Source organism: Mustela nigripes, chromosome X, assembly GCF_022355385.1.
Source record: "Mustela nigripes isolate SB6536 chromosome X, MUSNIG.SB6536, whole genome shotgun sequence".
NCBI classification, from domain to species: domain Eukaryota; kingdom Metazoa; phylum Chordata; class Mammalia; order Carnivora; family Mustelidae; genus Mustela; species Mustela nigripes.
The window spans coordinates 33,874,156-33,884,721 of NC_081575.1; positions in this window are offsets into that span (position 1 = coordinate 33,874,156).

Sequence of the window (10,566 nt, forward strand, 5' to 3'; positions counted from 1 at the left end):
CATTGAGTATTTTCAAGAAACATGAAACATTTTCTCGTTATTTGAATTTACTCAATGCTTCCTTGTGTTTTACATATTTTATAAGAGTGACTACTGTTAAATTTAGTGAGACTTCACAAGACGGTTAACTCCAAAGATCTGCAGTTTATAAGGCCCTAAGTTTTTCCCTAGCTAGACCTATTCCATTTATCGAAATAATACTTTAAGAACAGAACCCCTTCTAAGTTTAAAGAGTTAAAATAGCTACCCAAATTATTCTGTGATAATAGTAACAGGCATTGAGAGAGTCTGTTTTGGTGGGCAGCAGAAGTATCCCTGAATATTGTCAGCATAAGTATCCACGTAACAGAGTAAACTGAAAGCTTTTGAACAGCAGAGCTCACAGAGCAAACCATACGCTAAATCTCTGTTTTGGAGACCCGATTTACAGGGCTGAAAAACTGTATAACAGCATCTTATCACAGCATCTTCATGGGGTAGCAGACAAGCCAGACAAGGTCTCTGCTCTCACAGAGCTCACATTCTAGCAGGAGATACAGACAATAAGCATTTAAACACACAAGTAGAATAATTCTGGATTGTAAGGGTTGCTATGGATAGAATGAAAGAGCACAATGGGATAAACAGAGACTGGGGGCAATACTTGAGATGGACCTATGTACGCAGCCATAACTTGGGGTTAGATATTTAAATATATATATGCCGTGGTAATAATAGTAGCCAGCATTTGTTGGTTCTTCTCAACCACAATAAAAAATACAGTTCTTTCATACTGGTAAGTTTAAGCACATAATCAGCGTCTCTGATGGGGACAGTTCAAAATTTTCTGTTGGTTTGATTTTTATTTTGCAAACCAGGGTGGAGGGACACAGGGGACACCTCTTCATCTTTTGCTGAGATACTTAAAACTCAATTCAGCTGCAAACTAAAGTGTGTTCCCACTTACATTGGTGTCTCCTCCCCCATAAGCAACTCCCACTTTCTATTTCATTAGTTTAAGAGGTCACAGGCTTTTGGCTATATAGCAGGCCTTCCTTCTGGCTGTAGAGGTTCCAGTAGAGTTGTGAAAAGCGAAAAGTTCAATCAGTTGCCCAGATGTATTTATTGCCAAATAACGGGGTACTTGGATACATCTGGACAGCCGAATGAACTCTTAACTCCTCATCTTTCCAAAAGCTCTTCATCTCACAGCTCCAGAATCACCTAGATAAAGGGAGAAAAACAAACAAAAGTCCACTTGGCAGTGGAAGGATCAGTCTATTCATGGTTCTGCTGTCCCATAAAAAAAAAAAAAAACACACAAAAAACGCGTGAGTCCTACTTGTGCTTTATAACTTATTACACAATGCATATAAATCACCAAAATACAGCAAGACTTAAAAATCACAGGTTAATGGCATGGCATCAAACTCTATCAAATACATAAAATTGAGTCAAAATGAAAATTAATTGTATTAGCAATTTATATAATATAAAATTCATTCTAGTATCATTTAGTACCTTAAATGTTAAATATATATATAACACAGCATCGAAGAGTAGGCTAGGAGGTTGGAGACACAGGTTCTAGCCCTGACTTGTTTGATGTATGGCTTAGGATAAGTCACTGGACCAATTCGGGCCTGAGTTTTTTTCATCCATAGCATGAAATTGTTGTAATAGACAATCTTTATCTGTTCTGGCTCTGAAATGCTGAGATTCAAGTTGTTTTTCCTAAAAGCTTGATATTATTTTATGCTATTTTACCAACAAGATGCTTCAACCCTCCCCCTTCGCCCCTCTTCCTGCTTATTATGCTCGCTCTCGCTCTCTCTCTCAAATAAATATATAAAATCTTTTTTTTTTTTAAACAAGATACTTCTAAAGAGCTGAGCTTCATTGCAATTAAATTCTACTTCTTGTTACTGCCAATTAAATGTAAGACATGACATTCACCCACAACGTCTTGATTTGAACGGAGTGTGAAAGCGATTTTTAACTTCAGTATGTTCCTAATGCAGCCGACGTGTCCTACAAATTTATGTGCATGCATTCTGTCCTATTTCTTCTTCCTACTTCCTTAAATGAATCTGAAATGCGTGTCTCATCTTCAAGAGTTAGGAGACTACACAGACTCACAATAAATTTAGCAGAAAACTTTTTAATTGCAATTTTCTGATTTTAAAAAAATCTGATGCCTAGAAGATAGAAGAGTGAGGTTTAAGAAGCAATCATCAGATTCGTGGCTATCGAAAGCTTGACTTCTGCTTTAGAGGTTTAATGTTCAACTAATACCTATTTACCGTTATGTGTACTCTTCTTCCTTTTTATTTATTTATGGAGAAAAATAGTACTTCAGTTGGACAACTTTGAAAATAACTGTTTCTTGCACCAGTTCTGTGAACTTTATACCAGATGGTGTCAATATTTAGAAAAACAGATCTGCCTATTTTATAACTCTTCTCAGTGATATTAAGCTAGAATATCAGACCACAAATGACATGTAATGTTTTCACTTTTTTTTTCCCAACTAGATGCGAGAAGAATTCTGCTAATTACTCTCCCAGAATGCCTCCTGTGCCACTCAACTTACAAAATAAAATCTGTCAGGAAATTCAAACCAACCTAAATCTTCAAATCCTTTGGTTCGTGACTTCAAAGTGTGTGTGTATGTGTGTGTATGGGGGGTGGGGAATGAAAAGAAAGCTGCTATGGGTATACACATCTTATTATTATCATCCTCCAAAACACCATCACTTCATAAAGTCAAATCATCTCATGATGAGGCAAAGCCCTTTTGAGAAGATGAATATTTTCATTCATATTTTCCAAGCAGGAGAATTAACTTCCCTAATACTAAAAATCTACAAAATACTGAACACCGCAAATTGGGAAAAATGCCATTGGTGAAATAGCAGATGCTTTGTAACAGCAAAAACTGTTTTTGACATTTCACCGAAAGATAATATATATACTGTCACGATTGTTCCACCCACTTGTGGGCAGTAGAGACGTAATTTTCTATCACATAGATTCATACATAATATAGACCAGCAGTAAGCAATTTTGCTAAAATATCAACATGTTATTCTACAGTTTTACCCACAGTTAAGCTAAATTTGAGAAGAAAACCAACAGGGGTGCCTTCTATTGTTACATTTAAAGGGCTGTTCCCAAGGGCACCTGGGTGGCTCAGTCAGTGAAGCATCTGCCTTCAGCTCAGGTCATGACCTCAGGTTCCCAGGATCAAGGCCCTCATCGGGTTCTCCGTTCAGCTGGAAGTCTGCTTCTCCCTTTCCCTCTCTCTCAGTGCTCTCTTTCTCGCTGTCTCTCAAATAAATAAATTTTTAAAAAATCCTTAAAAAAACAAGAATAAATAAATAAATAAACTATCCTAAGAAGTCCTATTTTCTTATTTTATAAACGACAATTTCTAGGTTGAATTACAGGGCCTTATTATTTTTTTTTTTAAATGCAGGTGTTGTGCTACTATGTGTCAGGCACTGTGATAATTAGTTTCACCTAATTTAAGTTCCAAAACTCACTTTAAAGGAAAAAGAAACTGATAGGTTGAAAGAGGTTAAAGCAGTTTTTCCTAGAAAATTGCAAGTTTGAGATTCTAAAATTTGGGCAATTTTTTTTACAAAGCACATTTAGGAAGACAATATAAGCAAAGAGTTTATGTGTTCATCTAGACATTGTTCCGGGCTCCTGGGTGGCTCAGTGGGTTAAGCCTCTGCTTTCGGCTCAGGTCATGATCTCAGGGTCCTGGGATGGAGCCCTGCATTGATTGGGCTCTCTGCTCAGCAGGGAGCCTGCTTCCCTCTCTCTCTCCGCCTGCCTCTCTGCCTATTTGTGATCTCTCTGTAAAAAAAAAAAAAAAAAAAAGACATTGTTCATTTATTCAACTTATTTATCTAATGCCTACTATGTGCTTGGGATTTATCTAATACCTACTATGTGCTTGGGATTCTAGCCACTTGGGATTGATGGGGTTCAGGGCAGGACACCTCAGAATACGCCATTTTGGCATGTGGATTATTTGAGCTGGAGGCAATCAAGGCTCAACAGACTCAAAATGAGCTTTTATCTTCCACTGAACTATCTAAAAAAATTTAGATAGGGAATCTGTACCAGGAAGACAGCTATCACTAACGTTTTTTGTGCACATCAGGAAGACTTTTCCACCTGGAAGGCAAACATATGTTTACCAAACATTTGTTCCTCCTATCTCCTTATGAATTGTCTTCCCGCGCTTTGAAGTCCTAAACCCCAACTCCCTTCTCCTTAGCTCAAGACTGAACATAAACCTCAACTGCCTGTCAGTGGGTCTCATATCTTTGGGGAACCCATACATATCAAACTATATTTGTCCCCCCCTCCCCGCTCATCTGTCTTATGTTGTTTTGGTTATTAGAAGAGCCGAAGAACTGAGACGGGTAGGGAAAAAATTTCCCCTCCCAGACAGGAGACACCAGTAAATGAAGCAAAGCCCCATGCCCATATAGAGGTTACATTCTTGTTCTTTCTACTGATTACTAATTATTTGTTAATTGAGAATTTGTGGTAAAATTTATAATTTTTAACTGTTTTCAAGGTTTTATTCATCTCTTCCATTGGTAAAGGAATAGAAGTTATGCAAGCTACTTTTGGCAAATTACCTTGATCCTTAAGGTTACTAAGATATTTGTGATTATATATTCACTACTATTCTCTACTCAAACTTAATGTCTTCCCACCATCTGCTAGTATCAGGGATCTGAAATAAAATCTGTTGTTACTGTGTTGCTTGTATTGTAAGAAGGATTCCTTGAATTTTAAAATCTAATTTTAACTTACTAAAATATTTTGGTCCAGATTAAAACCATCTGTAGAGAGAAGCAGCTAAAAACAATGCAAGCCAAAGATAGAAGTGTTGGCAATATAGTGTCTCCACAGCTGAATTTATTATCACACACACACACACACACACGTAAGTTTGAAAAATTCTACAGACCACAAAACACCTGCTACTCAAAGAAAGCCAGAAATTATTCTAATTGGTCATTGCAGTTGCCTTACCAAAAACTGAGAAGTTACATTCATGAAACAAGCACCCAACTCATGCCAATATTTGTGGAAACTTATTCATCAGCTTCCCACATACCTTTTGGCAAGATACTTTGCATCTGGCAGCAGAGAAGCTGTCAATATAAGACTCTATAAAGTTCATGGTCACTGAATGTGTTATTATGGTATGCCCTGGGAGGTGTTACTAAGTCACCATCCGTCACCCTAAAATAAGTAGAGAGAAGAATAAAGAATCTTCTCGATTGAGTAATCCCTGTAGAAATTTCTCAGTATGAAAAGAATGTAAGAAGGGGATGCATAATGATTGTTTCCATGTATTAATTTTTAAAAGATTTTATTTATTTATTTGACAGAGAGAGAGAGAGAGATCACAAGCAGGGAGAGAGAGAGGGGGAAGCAGGCTCCCTGCTGAGCAGAGAGCCCCATGCGAGGCTTGATCCCAGGACCCTGAGATCATGACCTGAGCTGAAGGCAGAGGTTTAACCCACTGAGCCACCCAGGTACCCCTCCGTGTATTAATTTATTACTATATGTCAAACACTGTAGGAAATACTTTATATACTTTGTCTTTGTCTCCTTTAATTGTTACCATGGCAACAGTACAATAGCTGATTAAAAAATAAATTGACATGTTAACAAAATACCAAATACAGTTCTCTAAATTGCCAGTCTCTGTGCCTAATAAGTATACTTTCAGGGAAGGTGTTGAAAGAGGCCACCCGAAGACCACCCAACTTCCTGTTTTGATAGATGAGGAAGCTGATCCAGAAGAGATAAATGATCTGTCCAGTATCCTTATGTTAATTGTTGTCAGTGCCAAGATTAGAAGCAAATCTCCTATTCTCTTTCCAGTCCTTTGATGCTGAGCCTTATGGGGAGAAAAGGGCCTCTAAGAGTCACAGATGATGGAAATCTCACTAGATTATGCAAGACTTTTGTACTGATGTCCCGTGCCCTCCCTTTAAATGAAAGAGATGAAAGAAATGTCATAGACTACAAAATGAAATGCAGTAGAATGCTCCTTTGGAATGCATTCCTTAACACCTGGCTCTTCAAATATTCCAAAAAGGATGTCAGGCTAAAGGCAAGGGAAAAAAGGAAGGGAGGAAGGGGGGGGGGGAAGAGAAGGGAAGAAAGAAGGCGGGTAGTGAGGGAGAGAGAGGGGAAGGAAACAGAAGGAAGAAAGGGAAAGAAAACTGTTGTTCTCAAATCTGTATTAATTCCTAGTCTGGAAGTCCCACATGGTTGTGCTATGCCTACTGTTCCAGGGACTAACTCTGGCAGGGATATGCTGGCAGGACTATCCTCAAACATAAGTTGTTTATGCAAAACTTTGTTAAATCTCACAGTTGCTTTCTTGATCATGTAATTTACCCAAAACAATAGCAGGGGAACAAAGTGATTTTTAGATACAATTAACACTTCCCTGACTAGAGCGAAAATGTAATGAAGACAGTTTTTTTTTTCCCTGTTGGAAAACATATTCAGACAAGTAGTATGGAAATAATCCCACCAATGAATAGTCTTAGATTATTATTTTAATACAGTTTGGCAATTTGGCGTTAACTGACCCAATTGTAGGCAAAGCAAAACTCCACTGGGGGGTTTAAATAGCGAGAGAACATAGCTTTTAGCTTTGGCTCACCAGAATTAACCCAAGGGATTCACAAGAGGACGCTGCCTTTGATCTTGCTAAAACTGTTTCACTGTGCCAGTTGCTTTGAAAGCAGACACTCCTTTGAAGCAATGAAGTATTCAGTTATAGTTGAGTCTGCCAAATAATGCCTTTTCTGTCTAGATCACATAGTTAAGTACCCATACACAGTCTTTGGTCCATTATATATATTTTTGAGTCAGGCAACTCACTTTTTGAGAACATTATGTCTCTAAAGCTTTAGGAGTAAATGCATACAGTAGAGGGAGAAGCTGACTTTAATTGTTATTAGAGGAACACGTAAATATGTTGCATTTGAATGAGCACAGGTTTTTGGGAGCCAAAGATGGAAAGATGAGCCCACCCAACTTTTACTTCTTGAATTCCTAACTTTGGGCAACTTAATCCATCTGTGCCTTTGTACTGTGTAATCTAGTGTGAGGCCAAAAAGCTGGTAAATATGAAATTGCTCCGTGAAGAGCTAAATGACTGGCAGATATTAAAGTGAAGAGGTATGTTTATGTAATGAGTAAGTGCATTTTCTCAAATTAGTCTATGGAATTATCTGATTATTTTAAAATTATGTTCGGAGTAACATGATTAGTTACCAAGCTATTTTAGTTCACATTGATTACTTTCCTAATATGAAATTCTAATAAAATATGTTCTTTTTTTAAAAAAGATTTTATTTATTTATTTGACAGACAGAGATCACAAGTAGGCAGAGAGGCAGGCTGGCGGGGGGGGGCGGGAGCAGGCTCCCTGCTGAGCAGAGAGCTCGATGTGGGGCTCGATCCCAGGAGCCTGGGATCATGACCTGAGCCGAAGACAGAGGTTTTAACCCACTGAGCCACCCAGGCACCCCATAAAATATATTCTTAATGAAAAAGCTCACAATAAAAATTTATTTTCTCTAGATTTTTTAAGTTTGTCTTCAAAGATTGAGGCAAGTCAGTCAGAAAAGATTATAATACATGTATCTAAATCGTCTTACCTTGAAAAAAGCGGCAAAGGTGACATCAGAAAGAATGTTTTGCATCAGACTAGAATTGAAATTTGTAGGGTTCCCATGATATTCAAATGAGGAGGATACCTAAACACTCTGAGAATTTACACGTGTAGGGAAAGAAACCAAGTCACTCACTTAAGCCATGAACTGCAGAGCAGAAATAAATGGTTTGTCAAAAGGCGAAGTTTTTTCTTATAAATAGCTCTTTAGCAGCAGGTTCAGCATAAATACATTTTCCTGTCAGCTTTAGTCTTCTTATAACAGGCTGGATTATAGTACCATCTCAGGATAGTAACATCAATAGCGTTTGGCAATCTAGTCAAGAGAAAAATGGTATCCAGGGGCACCTGGGTGGCTCAGTCAGTTAAGCGTCTGCCCTCAGCTCAGGTCCTGATCTCAGGATCCAGAGATGGAAACCCAAATAGGGCTACCTGCTCAGCGGGGTGTCTGCTTCTCCCTCTCCCTCTGTAGCTCCCCTGCAGCGCCTCCCCTCATTTTCAAATAAATAAATAAAATCTTTTAAAAGAGAGAGAGAGAAAAGTGGTATCCAAACAATCATGATGATGTATTATAGAAGCACATGTTTTATAAAATGATGGGCTTTTTCTGTAGGTGTTTTTTTCCCATGGGTTTTTGTTTTTGTTTTTTTGGTTTTTGTTTGTTTGTTTGTTTTTTTACCTTTTAGAGAGTGAGATAGAGGGAGAGGGAGAGAGAGAATCCCAAGCAGACTCCATGCCCAGTATGACCTCACAGGAGGCTCAATCCCACAACCCTGAGATTATGACCCCAATGAAAATCAAGTCGTGCCCAAAAAATGGTGAGCCATCCAGGGCTCCCTTTCTGTAGGTTTTTAACATAATTACATCTTTAGGTTTTACAGTCCCATGGAAATAATGCACTATTAATACATATTTATAAATATGATACATGTTTTTAATCTTAGTGTCCATAATGATGTAAGAATTACATCTTATCGTCCATAATGATGTAAGTAAGAAGTCCATTAAGAAGCCCCTATCACTTCATCATTTTTAAGCAGACACATATACAGTAGGCACACAAAAATAGCTCTTGAGCTTTTGGAGTTGCAATGTTGAGGATAAAGAGTTCTTAGAGATTTTTTTCTGAGTTAAATTGGGGTAGTTGGTTGGTAGTCATTGATAGTTTGTATTTGCTCTCTGTAGACAATGGTAATTAAAATATTTTTTATTTTGTTTAATTGTTTTTAGTGAACTCTAGAGAAGACAGCTGACCAAATCTTAAAATAATAACTTTATAAGGCTGATTGATTACATCCAGTTTATTACCATCTAATATTTTAATTCCATAAAATTATGTGTCAATTATATGTGATTGCTTGGTTACTACCTTTTTCTGGACTGGATTGCCAAAAGCTATAGATTTCAGTTTAAGATTGTACTCTAATCCAGCCTATATAGAGAGGATGAAGCCAACTAGAGGGTATATTTATGCAAACCAAATTCTATAGATCATAATTTTTTTTTGGTTCTTAAATCTTGAAATGACTGTAAAAGAGTCAACTGTGTGGCTTATTTTCACTTTTAAGGTCATAACTATCAGGACAAGCAGGTGAGGAAAAAATAAGTGCATGTCCAATCCATTTCAAATCTTTATATTGATTCAAACTCCATCAGCAAAATGTTCTCCAAGTTTCCATTTCAGTAGGACATTTGTTATCCAAATAATACAACAATGGTAAAACAAAGAGCCATTGAACTAGGGAAGTTGTATTATGTCTGTCAACCTTGAAAACATGATAGAATGCTTTTTCAATTGACAAGGGCAGGTAGAATCACAGACCTTCACATCTATTCATAATGATTTAGAGTAGCAAGTCAGTTCTATTTACAGGAAAGCATAACTCATACTCCATTTCAAGGAATAATTCAATGTGTCATTATATTAGTTATGCTATTATAAAAGAAAAAATAATATAATGGGTACAAAACCACCTGCCAGTATAAACTGCTAGAGTGAAATGAAGACATACGTTTATTGTTCTTATATTTTATATTCTTTCAAATCTGAAGACTCATGCTTTCTTTGCCAAGAAATTCATAATTGAATCATAAGAAATGTAATAGAGCAATATATGTTGCAGCAACCTTTGATGTTAATGAGGGAACTGGCAGTCACATGAAATCAGACGGGTCACAGAAGTGTATTTGCGAGAAAGGAAACATAGGCTAGCAGCTTGGTATTTCTTCTATCCTCCATGAAAATCATAGATATGGGAAGGTTTTCCAAATCATCCTTTTCATTAAAGTTATCTAGAGGTGGACTTGAAACTATACCTGTAAGTGGTAGCCTTTTTTTTTTTTGCAATGACAGTAAACCTGATTCACTTTAGCCTTGTAGTCCCTGAAAAAGTTCACTGTACTTAAGTGTTAGGTCTCTAACAAAAAACATTTGATGAGGAAAAGAGGAAAGGCTCCACACTCCTATTTATCATTAATTTATTGAATAAGCCTCAATTGAAGGCCTTTTATAGGTCAGGATCTGTGCTAGGTGCTGGTGACATGGTGACAGGCAAAACAGACATGATCCTTGTTTTTCTAGGGAAAAGAAAGCTATGGCAGGTCACAGACCTTTTATGAATAATCACACCAATTCCATATTGCTGGAAATTGTAACTGGTGCTAAGAGAAAGGATAGGGTACTATGAGAGACTTTAATTTAGATTGGTTGATCAAATAGGGCTTCTTTAAGAAGTAACAATTAGGGGTGCCTGGGTGGCTCAGTGGGTTAAAGCCTCTGCCTTCGCCTCAGGTCATGATCTCAGGGTCCTGGGATCGAGCCCCGCATCGGTCTCTCTGCTCAGCAGGGAGCCTGC